Raw genomic sequence first — 20,970 nt, 5'->3', positions numbered from 1 at the left:
TCGGTTGTCTAATTAGGAAGTGATTCCCTTGTGTTATTACATTTCCCAAGTTTACTTTCAAGTTCATCATTAAGGGATGTTCAAAGTTGATGGTAAATTCTCCTAAGAGAACAAATGTGAGGAGGCGGATTCAGCAGAGAAGACTGGTAGCGCTCATTCTGGACTTGGGTATCTTTAGAACCCTATGGCTTAGGTGTCTACAGAAAAGATCTTTTGCCCTTGCTTGCAGTGAGGAAACATAGTATTCTTTAATTTTAGTTAATTTTAAAGATCCTGTCATCTACTAAAAATGTCAACCGTAAGACATGTAGATGATAGCTTTGCTTCATCTTTGTGTTGGAGGAAAATAGCATAAAATAAGTTTCAATTTAAATGTTTCTGATATTGGGGAAATATTTTAGTATTATGAACTACTGTGTGCTGCTGCTGTTCTTACAAAGCTGTATTTTAGGCAATACAGGGAAATGCAATATCTGATTCTAAATGCTTTCTGACTTGTAATATATATATATTAGATTTAATCTCCTTAATTAATGCATTTTGAAGTTTGGAAAGAATTGTAATAAAGTTGTCTATACCTTACCTCTGTACTTGTTTCTTTGAGGCTAGTGACCTGCTGTCCAGAGCTTGTTAAACATTAATTCAATAAGATGAATTTTCATGTGGAGCATGCTTTCAATTCATGAAGTTACCAAATGCGAAAGTAACATATGGCAAAAACCCACCCTACCCTTTTGTCTTCCTGAGTTGTTAGTCATTTAAGGCAACATCTTATGCGAACAATATATAATCAGTCTTCCTATAACACCGCCAAGAGTCCTTCCTTGTATAACAGTGACTACTGGGGTTCTGGACTACATTCAAGGATCAGTTTTATTTTTTCCAGTGTTCTCTACTTCTGTTACCATGGACTAGAAGTATTGTGGACAAACGGAAGCAACTCGTATCGGTTTCACTTAGTGATTTGTTATTATACAGCAGTCGGCCTGCCAAATGTTGTATCACCTCCCTTCCCGCCATGGCATGAAGGATGTTGTCCCTTTATCGAAGCATTTCCTCAGATATGTGAAGGCTTGCCTACTGGTGTCTAGTAATACTGACCTTAGTCCCAGTTTTTATCGAGTCTCTGTCCTATAAAAGAAACTCTTTCTTATTACCAGGCTTTTCTATTTGTGCTAATTATTCATTTTTTGAGAAGACAGTATTGGAAAGAAGATTGAGTTAAAGTCACTTAAACATGATGTATCAGAATAAAGATAGTATATTCCCACCAAAATCCAATTTTCTTGAATAACTATAGAGTTTGAGGAACCATTAGAAAGAAGTTTAGATAAATACTATTCCTAACACAAAGAACATGTGTAGAACTTTTTTTTTCTTGAAATAGATGGTGTTAAAACAAAAGAGTTGAGTGCCTTGCCTAATGTCGATAGTGTTTATTTAATGATTCATCACAAGTGCAGATGACTGAAATGATCTGCCTAGGAGTGGGAGTCAGCGTCCAGCCAGCGTCAAGAAGATGTTCCATTCTGTCCTGCCAGAACCAGGACTCCTGAGTCCAGTCACTCTTCTGGGACAGTGTATGTTCCTAGCTCAGAAGTCTCGCCACATAGTATAAACGTTTATCAAAGTATTTTGCAAGGATAGTTAACCGATTTATGTCTTGTCTGTGTCTCTCTTATTCAGACTTCGTCAAGGCTCTTTCTAAATATGAAATTGGGAAATTACTCTCAAATGATTCTCAATATACTTCTCCCAGAGTGTTTTACCATTCAGAACATGGGTGTGTCTTACACAGTCCTATACTTTTTCTTACCTTCCACATACATTACCCTTTTGATCAGGGTCATACTCATTTCATTATCATGATGCCGTTTAAGAGAGCTCAGATATATATGGATATATCTGATACACACACACACACACACACACACACACACACACACACACGTACATACACATGTCAGCCTAGTGCTGACTCTTCACAGAGAATAAGAACTAGGCCGCGTGATGCTCCCAGGCAGCACTCAAAGGCAAAGCAGACAGGTGGAAAACAATGCCAAGTCTGTAGATCAGCGAGCGCAGCGCAGCTGACACGAACAGAGGAAACAGACACGAACAGAATTCTTAAGCATGTAAGCAAACAGTTTTTATGCCAGCTTTGACCACTTGAGTATGAAGAATCAGGGTGTTGGGGGTGGATGGGTTGCCAGCCTGTTTTATAACGTGCATACCTGTAGTCCAGCCCTGACTAGTGTCAATTTATTCTTTTCTTCTATTGAGATGCAGTGAAGATTTGGGGGGGGGGAGGTGAAGGTTTGAATGTCTAAAACTTGACCTGTAATACAGGACTCATAATTTAATTGGTTGGTTTAATGGTTCTGTCTTATGTGTAAAAAGCTGGCCTGATTTATCCCACCCATTTCAATATCATTCTGCAATGAAGTATTTCCTTGATGATTCCTTGCAAGATAGGCATCATAGCTCTTATTGCTATTAGAAACAGCAGACCAGTTCTGGGTTTTATGCTCAGATTTGGAGCTTACTGAGTTTTTCCTTCTGTGGAGGACCTGATAACTGCTTCTGGAAATGTGTGAGCCAGCAAGCCTTAGTCTGTCATTCACCTCAGTGCCCACATTCAGTGGCTGAGCCTGTTGCTTTGGGGAAGAGGAGATAAAAAGCCCAATCATTTCAGCATACCAGAGACAGCTTGTAATAGCCATTGCCTCTCCACGGCTACCACGGAAGGTCAGCCGAGGCTGCACACCTCCACACAATGGCAGTTCCCCTCGGGTGAGTCCTGCCGTCTGGCCCCTCCTTCACCGCTCTTGATTTAAGAGGCATTTCCTAGGAAGCACCTTCCATGCTGAACCCCGAAAGCTAGCCGCCAGACTTGGTTACACAGGCTCTACAGCGTGGTCCTTTTCCTGATCTTCTCATCTCCATCTCCCCCTTCCTTTTTCCTTGATCTTTGACACAGGCCCCAGCCACACGATTAAAGGAAGTCTTTGAAGTAAAAGATTAGTTAAGTTAAAAGATTAGTGGAAACTAAAAGGAATATTCAATTGCCTTGAATAAAAAGTGTTTCTTTGTTGATGACGTTACAGAGCACCTAGACTTAATGAATGGGTGTTGTAGTTAGAGCTGTGTCCATGATGTCAGTAATGAAGACAGAACTCTTAAAAGGAAAGTGGTCAAGCGCGTGTAATGCGAATCTAAAGTAGTCCGGCTTGAATGTTGTAAGTGTAAGCGCGCAGCATTTTAGAATCCCGTGTGTGTGTGTGTGTGTGTGTGTGTGTGTGTGTGTGTGTGTGTGTGTGTTTTGATGAGCCATTTAATACATTGATCTGGGTGCATCTGATCTCTGTACATTGCTAGCTCTACTTCCTGGTCTCTCCTAAAAGGGATGCTACTGTTCGTATCTGTTGGTAATGAGGTGGGTAGTGTGTGGATACACAAGGCTAGCAGGCACTGCTAGGGAGAAGGTTACCGAATGTCTTGTCCACCAGTCGAAGACTTGCCCAGCCCTCAGGGCCAATGGTGTGCTACTGGGAACGGCAGGCTTGAGTGCTGCTGTTCTCTATCATAATTTCTTATTCCGTCTCACAGCTTCACTTGCAGAGTCTCTACAGTTTAACTCCCCCCCCCCCCAACTAATTCATTTACTGTGCAGATCTTAACTCTCCTGATGCCTCTTTCTGGGTTTACTGATGGCCATTCGCCTGCATATCCTGATTTTGTCTCTGGAAGACAAGGGTCTTCATATAAAAATAAGGATGGGAAGGAAAGGCACTGTCATAGGTGTATAGTATTTCCTCCTGGGAGCATGCCGTAGTGAGTATATAAGTAAAGGCCTGTACAAGCCTATGCAGAGATTCACCTTGAGGATGGGTTAGGATGTACGATTCTTCTTGGTGTACCTCCTAACCAGAAATATGCTGTTTCAGGCAGCGCTGGTTAAGTAACTTAAGCAGATGGATTAATTTTCCACATAGTTCTGCAGCTAGAGTCCCTAGAACATCATACCAGCAGGCTTGGTTTCTGGTGAAGCCTGTCTTCCTGGCTTGCGTATGGCCACGTTCTCGCTGTCTTCATCCAGTCCCTTTCTCTGTGTAAACTCACAGGCTAGCATAATAGAAAACATGGCAGACAAAGAGTTAGCATTTTAAGTTTCCCTTCTTCCTCTTCTAGGACACCGGTTATATGGAACTTGGGCCCCATTTACCCTTAATTACAAATGTAAAGAACTTACGTCTAAATTGAATCACACTGAAGACTTGAGTGTGTGAATCAGGGGCAGTCCAGTCCAGAACGGCACACATGGCCTTTCCTCCTGCTCATTTGACAGATAATCTCTCAGGAAGCGAGTGTCAAGTACAGTTGCTTGCTCTGGAATCATTTGTAAGCACGGCCACTATCTTTAGTGCTGCTTTTTCTGCCTTGGACAGCAAGTATTTGTCTCCACACCCTATGTCTTCAACTAGAGAATGTGTTCCTAGAATATAAGCATCTTAGAATTCTCTATTGTACTAGATAGTAACAGCTCAGTTACTAATTGACTGCGTTTGCCCATTTTTTCTTCTCTGCTAAATAATTAGGAAAGTTTGTTATACAGTAGTACATCATTCCAATTAAAGAATCAGTAGTAGGTCAAACCTTTTGTTATATATTAACATATTGCTTACATTAGAGGTAAAAAATCGAACCGTCCTGTTTCTTGAGTGGAAGCTTATGGTAACCCAGTCATGTACTTGCCTATAGTTGATGCTTTTCTCTTATTGCTATCAGTTCGTGTTTGTTTTGTTTCACTAAAGGAGCCATTGCTTCATAATCTTTGTTTTGTGTTTATGGGATGCTTCCACAGCATTCTCCTAGGTGGAGAAAACAACTAATCTTTGAAACACATAGATAAGACACTTAGTGCTCTGATTGGAAAAAGGAACAGAACTTATTTGTTACTCATATGTAAAGAACCTACTTTATATTGTAGACTTAAGAAAGGCAGCAGCAGGGCCAAGATGTAGGTAGAGCCCTTGCTTCATGTAGATGAAGTCCTGGGTTTCGTCTCCAGAACTGCAAATATAAATAAACAAGCCAAGAACCATCATGCTAGTAACACAATAGAAATAGAGACGATGGTGTACTAGGAAGAAAGTTAGAGGAAGCCTTTGAAAATTTTATTTAAAAATGACTTCCTTAATAATAATTTTGTCAAATGTGATACAACTTATTTAAAATTGAAAGATTTTCTTCTTGGCCTCATAATCTTTCTACTGAATATAGGAGTATTACTATTTCAATATGCAGTTTATATATAAATAAATATAAATTAGCATTTCCCTTGAGCAAGAGGAATGGCATAACCTTGTTAGGGTCCAGCATAGTCATCAGTTTTTGTATTATCTCCCTTTCGTAACGAATGATGGATCTTGAATACTTTACAATGAAGAATTATAATGTACTGCGAAGGTGACTCAACAGGTAAGAGCACGTACCAGAGCATCAGGACCAGAGCTTGAGTGTCCAGCAGTCATGTTTAAAAAAAAAAAAAAAAAAGTCAGGCATGATTGTCTGTGCCTGTAACTCCAGTGTTGGGGGACAGAAAGACGGCCAGCCAGGCTAACAAAATGATGAGCTTCTGATTCACTGAGAGTGATATGTAGGAGAAGATATCTAGCATCTTCCTTTGTGTCCACATGAGTGTGCATGGGCACCCATACACTGACATGTTACAACACACACACACACACACACACACACGCACATGCACACGCAAACGTACATAGCATCATAGCACAGGATGTGGCTTTTCAGTTTTCAAAGGATTAAAATGATTGGCAGGTGACTGAACTGTTTTCCCCCTTTGTGTAAAAGGCTGTAAACTGGAGTGTCCAGTTACACCACATGAAATAGTTATAAAGAATGTCCTCCTCAGGGCTGCCTGTGACACCAAGTAATATCCTTGATTCCTGGTTTATAGCTGTCAGGATGGGATGTTGTCCAGGGGAAGAATTACTAAGTTACTTCTGAACACAAACAAACCTGTCATATTTACATACTCATCAACAATTTAGAAAGAAACCGAAGGACATTTCCCTAACACATTATTTTGTAAGTTAATCATTGTTTGTTTTAATTTCTTCACTGGTGAATAAGTACAAGCCTATAAAAGTTGGAAAAAATTTCTGGCGAGTTTCATGTCTTCGTTATTTTATTTCAGAAACATTGGTTTCTTATTAAATGTTAAGATATTTAAGGCACGTTGCAGGGGTTGGGCAATAATTTCCATCAGAAAGGGCTTGCCCTGCAAGAGTGAGGACCTCAGTTTAATCCCCCAAACACATGGAAAAGGCCTGTTGTAGTATGTGTTAGTGGGTGAAGACAAAGGTCTGGGGCCTGCTGACTTCTGGCTTCCATATGCACATGTGCACAAATACACAAACACACACCTGTATATACATACATGCATACACACACACACACACACACACACACACAAGGCTACATGCTAACTAGGCATATTTGTTACCCCAAACTGCTATCCCATAAGCTTTGCAGAAGAAGTGAGAATTTTCCCAATCTGATATTTGCATACATTTTTATGAGATCCGTTAACGATCACATTTAATCTCTAAGGACAAGAATGCCAACACCTCCACATTGGTCTAATTTTATAAAATGATTCTGATAATATCTAGCTGGAATTCCTCACCCGCTAATGTCTCAAATATTTCTATGCAGTATTTTCGACAATCTGAAAAGGATCATTGGTCAAAAATGGGAACATGAACAAGTCGTTTTTTGTGGGTTGCAAAGTACAAAGTATTTGTACTTGATCTGCCTTCATGTTCGACTGTAATGCAGATGCCGCCATCTGCTGGACTTAAGTGATACTACACTTGAGTTCCTTCTGAAGGCAGTCCTTTAGAGATATTTCCTAAAAACTGTATTTTCGTGTACAAATTGTTCTCTGGGTAGTTCTAAAAACTGCCTTATGACTTTGGCAAAATAATTGTGACTTGTTGTCTTTTATGGAGCTCTTTTATTAATGAAAATCAATATTTGTGTTTTGCAAACTTGACTTATGTGTAGAGTTCAGAACACATGCCCAGTGCCTTAGAACATGGACAAGCTTATAGATTAGTAACCCTTATGTTAAGATACTGCTAGGGTTCCTCATTTTCATCCCTACCTTTACAGAGGTAAAACAGGGTGTCGTTATTGTCAGTTCAAAATGCAATATGAAACACGACTCCTTCGGTCTTTCTAACATAAACAAGCCACAACCTGGTCTCCATTTGACCTCTTTTCTTCTAGTTAATTTCACACAGGTCAACCATACTGACATTTCAGAGTACTTAATTATTCTGCTTTTACTATAGTTATGAAAATTTGTTTATTATGGTAGTATGATTTTATAAAAGCAGTTAAGCTAATACATTGCATAATAAAAAGTGAAAGATGGGGAAGGGTATTTTAGCAACTATATTTTTCTTTCCTTAAAGAACTTGATTTTTAAATTACAAGTATCTTATAGCCAGCGTTGCTTGCCCCTTCTCCTGCATTTCTCTGCTACAGTACGTACTAAAAGCTATCAGTAGCTGCCCTGTGTCTGCCTTAGTGATAGGTGCTCACCTCACAAGTGCAGTTGACTGTTCTTTGGGGGTCTGGGTTCACTTCTTTGCACAGAATATGTCAAGGGTGAATAACCCTGGGTAACTTTTAAGGTAACTTTGTCTTTTCATGCGTTTTGTTATCTACAACAGTAGACTAGCAAGTCATTAAAAGGAAACTGAATTATCTGAAAGGTTTAATACCTTCAGATACTTGTATATCTTGATTAGGCAGTGGTTAAGTTGAAATTTTAATACAGAAAAGGAACATGTTTAAATAGACATAAAATCAGTGGCATCACACTGCAAAGAAAAAAAAACCAAACATTTGTAGATGTTATAAAAGAAATTGGAGGCATATCACAGGATATTAATAAAATATATGCCTTGTTCTAGTTTTCTCTCTGGTGCTGTGATAAACACCATGTTCAAAGGAAACTTGGAGAGGAAAGGATTTATTTGGCTTATGCTTTCCAGGACATAGTCCATCATTGAGGGAATTCAGGGCAGAAGTTGAAGCAGAAACCATAGGGGAACTTGTTAACTGGCTTGTTCACTGCCTCAAGCTCAACTAGCTTTCTGACATAGCCTAAACCCAGCCGTCCAAGGATGGTGCAGCTAGCAGTGGTCTGGGCCTTCTCACATTAATCTTGACCGAGACAGTTCATCCCAGACATGGCCACAGGCCAGTTCTTTAATCGAGACTCCTTCTTCCCAGGTTACTTATAGTTGTGTAAAGTTGCTGATGAAGACTAATAAGCATATGCTTCTATCTAGCTGAATAAATAAGGTAAAAACTACCTAACAGCATTAATTTGGGTCATTACAAAAAGGAGGACATAGAAACAGAAGTGGGATTTTCAGTAGAGGTCATGAAATTTGTGTTATTGCTGAAAGATATAGGGAGCAAAAATAACCCAAACTCAGAGGCACATACTGGAAAAGTTTTGTTTTACTTTCCCCTGGAAGGATCGATGCCCAGATATAAGCTGATTCTAACTAGTTCTCTTTGATCATATTTTTCTCAGTGATTTACAGAAGATTGCTAAGGAGTATTATCTCCTTTTTTCTTAAGCTGAAAAATGGGAAAGAAAATAGAATAAGAAGACATACATTCTTTTTCAAAAGGGAAAGATTAACTTCTAATTCGCATACTTGTTTAAATTTGGGCTCACTCAGCAGACATTAAAAAAAAAGAGAGAGAGAGAAAAGTCCAGCCAAAGCTCATGAAGTACTTACTTGTGGCACTCACTGTCCCGGGTACTGGGTCACAGCAGGAAGAGAGGACTGACAAAGCATACAAGAACATACAATGGGACAAAAAGTGCAAAGGTGGTTTTGCTTTACAGTGGTGTGTGTGTGTGTGTGTGTGCACGCGCGTGCGTGCGGGTGCGCACGTGTGTGCGCGGGTGTGCTCGGGTGTGCGTGTGCGCGCGTGTGTGTGCGCGCGTGTGCGTGTGTGCGCGTGTGTGTATGCTAATATGATGAGCACAATGAAGAGAGAGGGCTGTGATAATTAGATGCTAGTTAAGGATTCTCATTTATTTGGAAGAAGAATCTAAATTCCTTAGCATAAATAACTTCACTCAGCTAATCTGTCCCTCCCTTTCTTTACTAAGCTTCATTGAAATCAGCCGCCTTTAAATTCCTGGAGATCACCAAACTGATCTGTCCCATGGTCTCAGCTCTGGGTCCCTGACCTCGGGCTTTAGTGAGCCACGCCTCAGTCTTGGAATATGACAGCTATGCAATCCGAATTTCAGGGTGATGTGCCCGAAATCTAGATTAAGCACTCTTCTCCCGTCATTCAATCAGTCTTTTCACTGAGCTAAATTGGACTCTTCCTAAATGCAACGTCATTTCCAACTCTCTCATCCCCCAGTATTTCTGCAGGCCCAGTCCTCTCCTAAAATGCCAAACGAACTCCACAGCTGAGGGTAGGAAACTCAAGAAATTCAAGGCCTGTCTGGCCATCGAGTAGGCTCAAGGCCAACTGGGAGACTCGGTGACAAGAGTATCTTAAAAGCGTCAGGTTTTATGCTCAATAGGGAGTCGGGCAGACAAAACAAAAAGGCATAGCGACTGGAGCAGAAAGGTATAGCGTTTGTGAGTTCTTGCGGGGATGAGGAAAGAGATGAAGGGGTCCAGTATGAGCCTAGGAAGTGATGGACTAGCAAGATGAGAAGCACACGGGGATTCTTCTTTCAGGCCTATTGGAGGAAATAGGCTCTAGCATGTGACCTTTTGAGGCGAGGACATTCCACCCGGATTAGAATGTATGAGGATAGACAAGATAGGTGTATCATGGGGTAAGAATGCATGTAATGCTGTTGTTGTAGTTACTGTTGAATGAATGAATGAATGCAGTGAATGGTTGAATAGAAAAGCTTGGCTGTTGTAGATGTTGGAAGGACACTGTTACTGGAACTCAGCACTCTGTGGTAGCCTTCTCAAGATACCTGCCCCAATACACAGTTGGTAGCTGTTGAATATAGTGTGTTTAGACAGATACATTTATTACTCCAAATAGATGACAGATTAATTCAGCACTGTTAATACTTTATCATTTTATACTAAATTAGAACAGTTCCTTTTAACACACACACACACACACACACACACACACACACACACACACATATAAATAGAAGTTTGCCCCACAAGAGAGCAAAATCTCTTAAGTCTGTGATAGGAAAGATCTAGTAAAGGCATTGATGATTGAGTTTACCAACGGCCAAGATTAGTAGTAAGTGCTCTGCAGTTACCGAGGAAGTCCAGCTTACATTTGAGAATTGTTCCATGAGATTCAAAAGTTATTGTTATGCCTTAGACTATTCATATTGTGTTTTGTTCATGTAGTATTAAGCATATTCATCTTTATTTATCCTGTTCCTAGACCCTATGGGATATTTGTTTTTCTATAGAGGTCAAAGCATAATGTGTCTCCAGAGTTCCTAAATATGAAGATTAAACATATAGTATTCTTTTTCATACGTTTGTTGTTGTTTGTTTTGGTTTTTCATGACAGCGTTTCTCTGTAGATTTGGAGCCTGTCCTGGAACTCGCTCTGTAGACCAGGCTGATCTGCCTGCCCCCCCTCCCCCCCCCCCCCCGAGTGTTGGGATTAAAGGCGTGTGCCACCACTGCCAGGCTCTTTCTCACGCATTTTACATTTTTTTTTTTTTTTTTTTTTGGTTACTGATATGTGACAAAACTTTTCCTGGTGAGATGAAACACTCTTCTACTCACCCCAGATAGGGAACCCATGGCAGACCAAAGTATAGATAGCACTAAAGTCTTAACTTGGTGAACCAATGAGCTTTATTGAGGTTACTTACGAGAGTATGGGTGAGGGGTCACTTACAAGAGCAGAAATGACTCAAAGACAGCGGCATCTCCCAAGCCCACCCAGCATGGGTGACAGCTCACAACTGCTGGGGACCTGGAGCCCACTGCACAGCCTGCGGGCAGCTCAGTGGCTGCCTCAATTGGTCTAAACCCCTTCCGGGCAGCTTGGCTAGTGTCTACTTCTTCGGGTCTGGTCTCAGAGTCTCTGTAGCTTTTCTCCGAGAGTCCTCTCAGCTCAGTCTGTCTGAATCTTAACAGGCCAGCTTTCCCTTTTCCCTCCAAGAGGAAGTTGCAGCTCTTATAGCTTACTCTGGCATGGAGGGGCCTAGTGAATCTGGTCAGTTTCGGGGAGTTCTTGAAGCTGTATTTTACTTGGTTAGCTCCCTGCTGATAGAATGTTTTGATCCCAGAGGAAAATGTTGTCCAACAGTTACCACTAAGGTTTGTATGCCACTACTGTATTCTTAGGGCTGCCTAGCCATACTGATCATCGTTGTGATTTCATAGACATCATAATTGGATAGTTAGTTGCTTCCCTCCTTTGGCAGCTTGCATGGAACCTTCTGGTATTGTAAAAGCTTGTCTTCAGGAAGGGGTGTTCAGGTCAGTCTCGAACTCAGTGGTCTCTGGGCCTTGTGTCTGAAGTGCATGGTGTCATCGGCAGTAGGGACTTACCTTTTACCTCTATGGGGTAATGAAGGGCAAAGCAATAACCTGTAATGGTTTGAGAGGCCCTTGGACAATTCTGGCCAACAACTGGATAGACTTTTTGTGCCTGATGGGGTTTTCGTTAGATGGTCTTTGGTTCTTGGAGGAAGCTTTGTCAGCTCAGATGGGAAATTTTCATTTAAATTATGTATATATATTGATACACCAACTTCATGTGTTATAGGTATTTTTAGGAATAGCGATTCTGCTGTAAGATGTGTTTCCTAGGAATGTCAGACACTACAACCAGAAAGTCTCACCAGCACGACTGACTAAACATAAGTTCAAAAAGGACAGAAGCAACAGGCATGCTAACGAGGATGCAGGAAAGACCCTTAACTGTACACTACAGGGTTTATTGACCCTACTAAAGAACTACAGGGAGAAATAGCCTTCACCAAGGAAGAGCACACTAATTAATTATCCAAAAGTGATGGTCAGCTCTGAGAACATACTACATACGTGTAACATTATACAGGCTGAGTAGCTTGTACTTGTATTTAATTTTTAGGAATGGGTGAGTGTGTGTATACGTGTGTGTGCGCGTGCACGCATGTGCGTGTGCGCACATGTGCTCACGTGACAACAATTAATGAAAGGAAAGACCATGAGTTTGCAAAAGAGCAAAAAGGGTCATGAGAAGGGCTCGGGAGGATGAAGGGAAGTGATGTAGTCATAATCTCAAGGAAAATAAGATTTGCTTTTGTGGGGGATTCATTCTTGCATTAATTTACATCGAATTCCTTCAAAATATGAATGTGGGATTATATAACTTCTACGTATAAAATAATGAGAAAACATGTTCTTGCCTTATTAAAATATTAATGTTGTGTCAAATGAAATTAATATTACAAGTTAGTAAGAGCATTACTTGTGGAAGACGTGCTTTCAGAACATTTAATGCTGTAAAGTGAATGGAATATAACAAATAAAGGAAAAAGTTTACAAACATATGTGAGAGAGCTTGCACAGTCCACTTGGCAGATTGTAGAGCATGATACGGATTTTGGATATTGTCCTAAGTACAGCAAGTACTCACTGAAGTTTTTAATACTAAGAATGAGATGAAAAAAAAAAAATTAAGGCACTTTGAGTAAATCAAGACAAGACTAGATTGGGCAGAATTTGGTAAGAGTGAAGTAAGAAAGAGAGTAGTTAACTGTTTCACTGATGATAAAAGTACTTAGTCTCTACGGGCAAAGGATGATACTGTGATAGGGAACAGAAGGTAGATTCAAGGTGCCCGTAATAGGGGCGTGGTAATAGAACATGAGGTCTAGAGTATGACAAGGATTTCGTTTCAGGTCCCTGATAGTATGGCCATCAAATGTCAAATGCAGTAACTTTTTTTTTTTTTTTTTTTTTTTTTTTGAGACAGGGTTTCTGTGTAGCTTTAGAAACTGTCCTGGAACTAGCTCTTATAGACCAGGCTGGTCTCGAACTCACAGAGATCCTCCTGCCTCTGCTTCCCGAGTGCTGGGATTAAAGGTGTGCGCCACCGACACCTGGTTGCAGTAGCATACTTTGGGGAAAGTCTTAAGAGTTTATTTTGAAAAGAGTTAATTTATTTTGGCATGAGACATACAGAAGTAGCTTGAAAGTGAACCCACAACACAGGCTGCTGTTGACAGCTCACTTAGAGATGCTGTTACATTGCCATTTAAAGATACGAAAGAGCATAATGTCAGTCTCCAAACTTTATTGCCGTGACAGTGACCCACAAGAATAGGAGTAGCCAGTGAAATAGTGTGGCAAATAAATAATGGGTTGAGGCACTGAAGAAATGAAGTTGTCAGCTACATCAGATACTGAGACTGGGTAACTAGATGGCTCCCCTGTGTAAGGTGTCAACAGTGCCAGACTCACGTAAACAACGTAGAATTGTAGAAGGGGTTAGCATTGCAGACTTGCAAGATGAAAACATTTTGGAGTTGTTTCATAATGTTATTTATTTAACAATACTGAAATATACATTAAAATGATAGCACACTCATGTTTTGTCTTTTTTTTTTTTAACCACAATAAAAACATGATAAATATAGGGATTTTTGTTTTGTTTTATGTTCTGTATTTGTGTCTTTATTTTTCTCTCTGGAGATAAGGTTTCCTGTGTAGTTTTGACCGACTTTCTCTGAGACTAAGCTGGAATTAAAGGTGTACTACCACCACCAACCAGCCTGATTAGTACAAATTGTGAATCCAGTTTAGTCACAAAGAAGTCCTTAATGATCTTGAGAAGAAAATGATTCTATTGGGGCTGAAGTGTGACAAGGGGTAAGTGGACAGTTATTTCAGTTTGACTGTAAAGGGACATACAGAATAGGACATGAAGGTAGTTTGTTGTTCATCACGATTTCGTTAAAAGAACCCATGGCATTTATTGAGGAAATCTGACTTTAAACAAATTAGCCACACAAGAAATACAACACATTACATTCAGAAAAAAAATGCAAAGTGCTGTGAGCATGTGTAACAGTGACATCACAGAGGAGATGCCTTTTAAACTGAGTTGAAAGGATGCTTAGAAGTTAACCCATTGAGGTGTGATACAGCAAGGTATCAAAAAACACGGTAGCAGAATTTGGTCTGTTTCCAGAAGAAATGTGAGGCCAGATAGAGAGAGGAAGTGCTCGGCGAGAATGCTGGAGAACAGGTAGCACAGCCAGCTTTCCGTAGGTCAGTGCTGGGAGAGCTAAGCAACACATGACGAAGTTTGCACGCTAAGTGGGCAGTGTGATGATAGCTGCACGCTGTTCTCTTTCTCTGGGGCAAAGCTCGGCAGCTTTTTTTTTTAAATCTGTTTTTGACTTAGTAAACGTCAAGATCACAATTACATTGAGGTTTGTGGGAATTATAGAGGGCCATAATTTCTCATTTCTCCACGTGGTATGAAATAGCCAGACCTACAGAACACACATAAATAAATGAGCTTAATAGTATCACAATAAAAATTTTTATATACATGCCAAAATATGGATGCTATGTACTTTTCATGTGTGAAGTCCCGCAAAATGCTCTTAATTTTGCAAAATAAATAAATAAATAAAACCTTTTAAAATGTGGAAACGATTCTTAGTTTGTAGCCTCGCAAAAGGAAGGGGTGGCTGTTTTGTTCATTGTGCTGTAGTTTACTAACCTGTGTTGTGTAATTTCTCTATCTGTTTCTGTACATCTCGTAATACTTCATTTCTGTATGGCACCTTCTCAAGTTGTTTCTAGTTTTCAGCACTTTCGTAAAGAGATGACCAATTCTAAATGGAAATGAGAACATAAGCACCCCTTTTGCAGTTCTTTATCTTAGCATTATATTTTCCATGTAAGAATCAGTGTAATATCGTTGATCCATTCCATTTTCCTATGTATGTGCTTTTAAGGGAACAGTTGATTTTGTATTTTTCTTGTTTAGTTTCTTCCAGTGTTAGATTTGGTACTTGCTTGCTTGCTTTGAAACCAACATTTTGCTGTCTTCAACTTTTCTTTACCTGGCAGTATTTTTTCTAAATTTAATGTTGGCATCATGTAAATATTTAAAAGAAAATGAAGGAAAGAAGCAGTTAAAAATACAACAACAACAAAGCATGAAAGTAGGAGAGAGATTTCGAAAGGAGTTTATTGAGGGGGGTTATAAGCAGAAAATAGATGACTTTGATCAAAGACCATCTATGAAATGTAACAGTTAAAAGGGGGTATGTAGGAATTGAGAAGATCAATATAATAACTTGTACACAAGTGCTATAAAATCTTTAATTAAACAAAAAAATCATCAAGATGAATACCACCCATATGATTTCAGATCTATGGAAAATGTTTGACATACTCCTACTTGCTTTCTTGTAGTACATTAGCCATGCCAGTGGGAACAGTAAGGGCAGACTTAGTCAGTCATTTGACCTTTCCTCTGTGTGCAGTGTTAGACAGCTTAGTAAGTTCTTGGAGCTTAAGTTTTCTTAAGTAATTCTTAACTGTATGGTCAATGAATGGGAATTTCTACCCACCTTTCCCCTTTAAATATAATCTTTTATCACATGCCTGTAGCCATGTTGAATGATTTTGGAGAAGAGCAGCCTATATTTGGTGTTGGGGACAGTATTTGTTTTGGTTTGTAGTCACAGAGGTAGACAATAAAAATCAACTAGGTCAATGGTTCTCAACTTTCCTGATGCTGAAACCCTTTAACAAAGCTCCTCATGTATTAGTGACCCCAACCATAAAATTATTTCAGTGATACTTCATAGCTGTAGTTGTCCTACTGTTGTGAATGGTAATGTAAATATCTGATATGCAGAATATCTGATATCCAACCCTAAAGAGGACATGACCCACAGGTTGAAAAGCACTGAACTAGAGTGTTCCTACATGTAAATTACTGACATTTAAATGACGGTATACATGGTGAACATGTTCTCAACTTTTCATTAATCTTTCCTTTGCCTTTTTTTCTTTTTCACTTCCGAAAACTTAGGTTTGACAGTTCTCTGGAAGACCTACTTAAGAGTGGACCTCACCCACCTGCAGCTCCCCAGGTGTTAAATATTCGTAGTCAAGTAGCCACACTTTCTAAAGTAGCAGCCACTTACTCTAGGTAGAGTTCTTTCCTTCTCAGTTGTCTCCGTTCCAATGTTGGTGATGAACCAAAATACTAAACTCACTGAAAATGAGAGCACAATCCTGGATTAAGGGGCTGATGCCATTATGTATAGACACACTCAGCCTCAACACACCGCTTCACACTGCCTTTATTTATATTCTCTGTATGCTTTGGTTTGGCTTTTAACTTCTAATACAGAATGAGGAAGTCTGTGTCTTGTTTATTTATTCACTTCGTGATTGTGGAATTAACCAAGTTTGGCCTAAGTCTGCTCTTAAGTTCAGTCAGGTACCTCTGAAAGAAGAGCCGCATAGTCCAAACATCCCAGACATGTTCTCAGACTCTAGAGGTGCAAGGTACTATCTATAAGACGTTGATAATTCTTTATATTCTTTCTTTTACCATTGGATAGAGGAACTTCATTAATTTCCTCTTCTCCCAACTATAGGATGGGTTAGCTCATGTATTTTTAGCTGGCTATTTTATACCTTGTTTCTGTTTATTATTCACCATTTCTTTTCCCCAATGGCAACTGCTGACTCAAAGATACAGATTCAGAAACGGAAACAAGCATTAAATCACTAGGAGACTGCTCCTCACCTCGGCACTCAGGCTTCTTCATCCCACTGAAAGCATCTTTATTCACTATTCGTAGACGTTGTTAGAACTTAGCCGCACAGTTTGCTTCATCGTCCTTTGTTTCTATATTATGTTTCAAACTGCCCTCCTGTATCTTCTGCAATTTTCTGCCTAGTGGTTTTTAAGCTTCATTGGTGGAGTTGGGAGCTTATCAATTTTTTTAGAGGAGAGAATAGACTCAGGTCCACCCTCACGGCTTCTTACTGCTGAGTTCTTAATAACCTGTGTTGGAGGTGGCCTGTCACAAGCTTTTAAGACAAAATAGTGATATTAGTATCTTCCAGCAGCCAAAAGAGGTAGGTTAGAGGCAAATCCCACACCATACATTTTTAGACTATCCTATTTAATTTTTAAAAAACTCGATTAAAATTTGATAACTGCTTCTGAGAGTACCACATTCCTATTGCTGGAGTGTAAATTCCTGCCCATATATTTTACTGTTTGAAAAAAAAAATAATGTTTTAAGTCATAAGGACTCTTCTGAATATGAAATTCTATCTCATTTAAAAGTCTTACTGAGCCAACTCAAAATAGAAATGGGGAATATGGCAAAGAAGGTGATATTTTGGTTATTTATATTCTTGTAATTACTGTTTATTTTTTCAAAGATTCTTACCACCCAGAATAGTTCAGCTTAGATTATTTTAAAGTTATGTCTGGTTCATGCTAATCAACGTTGCTACTTCTGAACGTGTAGGCAGTTCTGCTTCTAAAAACATATTTCATTAAAATGTCATGGCCTTGGTGTGTGTGTGTGTGTGTGCTCGCAGACAGCACTTCTCATGTAAAGCCTATTTAGGAAAACCCCCTTACCTCTGCTTATAGAAACACAATCTTTATTTTTCACATTCATTCTCTACTTAGTTGTGCATGTATAATTCTTTAAATATGTGACATATAATTTCGATGTCGTATAATAGGACTAGCTATAACTGACATTTCAGAGTGCTTGGTGAAAACAGACTGTTTCAGGTAGGCTTACACATTAAATTTAAATGTCTGGAATTGCGGACATAATGAGTCCTAACACCTAAGCACCTGTCACACCTTTAATGGCTCACCTTTGTGTGTAATACCGATCTACAGCGAGTGCTAACTTGTGTTTATTCTGCTGCCTTTTCCGGCTTTCATTTTCTCTTCCTCTGCCTTTCTTTCCCTGTCAGTGTAAGCAGATCTACAAGGACTGTAGAAGGTTCTGGAAAAATTTCTGCCTTTTCTCCTCCGGCTAGATACAGTGTTGCCGTAGTCAGTGGTGCGGCTGCCACTGTGTCTGCTGCTCTTGCTGCGAAAACCAGGTAGACTTGTGTGTGCTGTGTCTGTGGGCCCTGCATTCTCCAGTGTCTGACAGGTCACTTTGTAGAGAACAGACCCCACCCGTCCAGGTGCAGAGTGCTGTAAGCCCCCCTCCCCCCGCCTTTGTGGTGAGCATTTCATACAGGTTGTGGGTAAGCCCATGGGAGTGTCCTTTGAAAGCATCCCTGTCTCTCTTTTCACAGCTACCACCCATTATGTACCGTGTCCTTACAGACTTTAGACTTTTACAGCTTTCACTTGTCGTAGTTGAGGCAGAATCGGGAAATTCTGTGGATGCTATCTTTTTCCACAACCTTGGCGAACTAAAGCCTAATTGCTCTCAGAAACAGCCCTTCTGTCCGTTTTGTTTCTACAGTTTTCCTATCACATGTGTGGCTTTAAATGCTTTTGAAAGCCAGTCTTGCATGCCTAGTAAAAAATTCATCATTATTTTTTGAGACAAGATCTCTTTGTGTAGTCCTAGCCATCCTAGAACTCACCAAGTAGACCAGCACGGCCTCAAACTCACAGAGATCCACCTGACTCTACCTCCCAGGTACTGGGGTTAAAGGTGTGCACCACTGTGCCCAGCCAAATTTCATCAGTTTTATATCAAAGAGCAAAATAATAAAATGAATTCCTGGCACATCTCTGCTCATCTTTCTCCCGTGCTTTCCACTTCTTTTCCCGCCCCTCCTCCCCGTCTCTCACACTCAAAGGAAGTGTTTCAGATCGTAGGCTGAAGCAGCACGTTCTTCTGTGGACACTGGGAGTTTTCACTGACGTCCTTCTCTGGATGCTTGCCAGGCTCTCCGGCCCTGAAAGCTCCCAGTCCCTTCTGGATGCACTGTGCATCGGCACTGTTCCCAAGCCTCTAGCTTTTTCATGTCTGCAGCCCTCCGAGAACTCAAGTGGCTCTATCCATGTTAAGAAAAACAGGTACTACGGGAAGGAACGTGGCATGCGGAGGTTTGCTTCCTCTAACAACGTATTACTATGGTAACAGGCCAGATGAGAAAATCCTAGAATTGACTTATCCAATTTGAGTTAACTGTAATTTCAGTGTAATGCTGACACACATGCATGTTACTTATTTGCCTGCCAACTCACCTCTTGATCCTTTGTGATGTCTTTTAACAGCCCACTTGATGTTTGGTATGAAGTTATGAGTAATTGTGCCAATATTTGAACTGTAGTGGAATCCTGACTTTTATCACTTGGCTACTGCTGTAGTAGCTATACTTCTAGAAGTAGAGTCTCTACTTCTAGACGCTTGAGTGAATAAATATAAAATGCTATATGATAACCGCTTGCCATATCCTTCTGTTAACTAGATGGAGAATTTGGGTGCTTGCAAAAGAAGGTGGAGAGGAGTACCTGTTGTAGAAAGTCTGGGCGGGGAATAAAGGAAATGTACAGAGAAAAAGGATGTTCAGAGTCTGTAGTTTTGTGACTCAGCAGCAGGGGAGCTCATTTAGGTATATAGACTACAGCGGTGTCTTACAGGCTCCAACATGCTGAACTGTGATTCAGCTCTGCACTCTCTTAATACCCATGCCCACTTTGGTGCTCCTGTCGCCTGCCCGAGTGCCTCCCATTGAGACAGAACTGTCAGTTTGTTAGACATAGATTTGTGCTTTGAGTGGTTTTCCATATTAGGATTGCTTCCTTATTGAACCGACCTTGCTGCAGATTGCATTCGTGAGTAGTACACAACAGATAGCCACATGGATGCGCAAGTATTGCCAAGGCCACTCCAGGTCTCTTCATACCTTGGGGCACCCAATATTGCTACTTCTGACAAGCAGTGTCATTAGCCTTGGCATTGGACTGCTGTCATCCAGTTTACTGCCGTAAGTTTGGCAGGTGTCCTAGAAGTAAATTTCAATTCCTTCAGATGATTAAATGGCAATGATTTGGGCTTTAGTATTTCTGGATTTTTTTTAAGATTAGCTTGTTTTTAAGAGTTGCAACTATTGTTATTTTTGTGATAGGTATAAGTTATTTAATCTCAGAATAGAAAGTTCCTATATATAGTATTTTAAAGCTAATATATTTGTAATGAGTAAATATATTAAAAATCATTATTTTAGTATTTGGATATGGTTATTAGCCTTTTATGTGTTAAGCTCACATTCTATGCCTGAAATAGGCTAAAGAGCTTATATTAACGTATTCTATTTCAGCTGCATGGGATTTTTATCACCAAAGTATTCCCTTATTTACAGTTTAGACTGTGGCCTCTAGAAGTGAAATGATGGCCTCTCCCAAAGCCTTTGAAAGATAGTCATTTGTCCACCATCCAGAAATCTTTTACCTGTTTCCATTCATGTGTTTGTGTTGCCTTTAATGTGTTCAGCATTCCTGTTAAGCAGCGTGTTTTTACTATACTTACTTATTAAAAAAAATCACCAAATTTCTTTAAATTTTCATTGGATAGTATGTTTTAACATGTAGCAGGTTTTAACTTCTCATTAAACTAATAAGAAATAATAATAATGGTGGCAGCATTCAACTTAAACTTGAGAAAGCAAAAGTAAGGAATATTTCAATAAAATTCAAGTATTCTATGATTTCTCAAAATTGTTTAGGGCCAAGTGTTCCAGCCTACCGCTAGGCTTTACATTTCACCTTAAGGACCCGCGTGATTCCTGTGTAGTGGTACACACATGGCTGAGATTTATTACAGAAAAAAAGAAAAAGAATGAGAGAGAGAGAGAGAGAGAGAGAGAGAGAGAGAGAGAGAGAGAGAGAGAGAGAGGAGAAAAAGAAAAAGGGTCC

At 39.9% G+C, this 20,970-nt stretch overlaps 1 protein-coding gene across 5 annotated transcripts in view; it reads left to right on the top strand.

Moving 5' to 3' along the window:
* Pdlim5 (PDZ and LIM domain 5) overlaps nt 1-20,970 on the top strand; it is a 157,978-nt gene that overhangs the window by 94,182 nt on the left and 42,826 nt on the right. The window lies entirely within an intron of this gene.

This window comes from Phodopus roborovskii, unplaced genomic scaffold, assembly GCF_943737965.1.
Source record: "Phodopus roborovskii unplaced genomic scaffold, PHOROB, whole genome shotgun sequence".
Lineage (NCBI taxonomy): Eukaryota > Metazoa > Chordata > Mammalia > Rodentia > Cricetidae > Phodopus > Phodopus roborovskii.
This window is presented reverse-complemented; position numbering and strand designations above follow the sequence as displayed.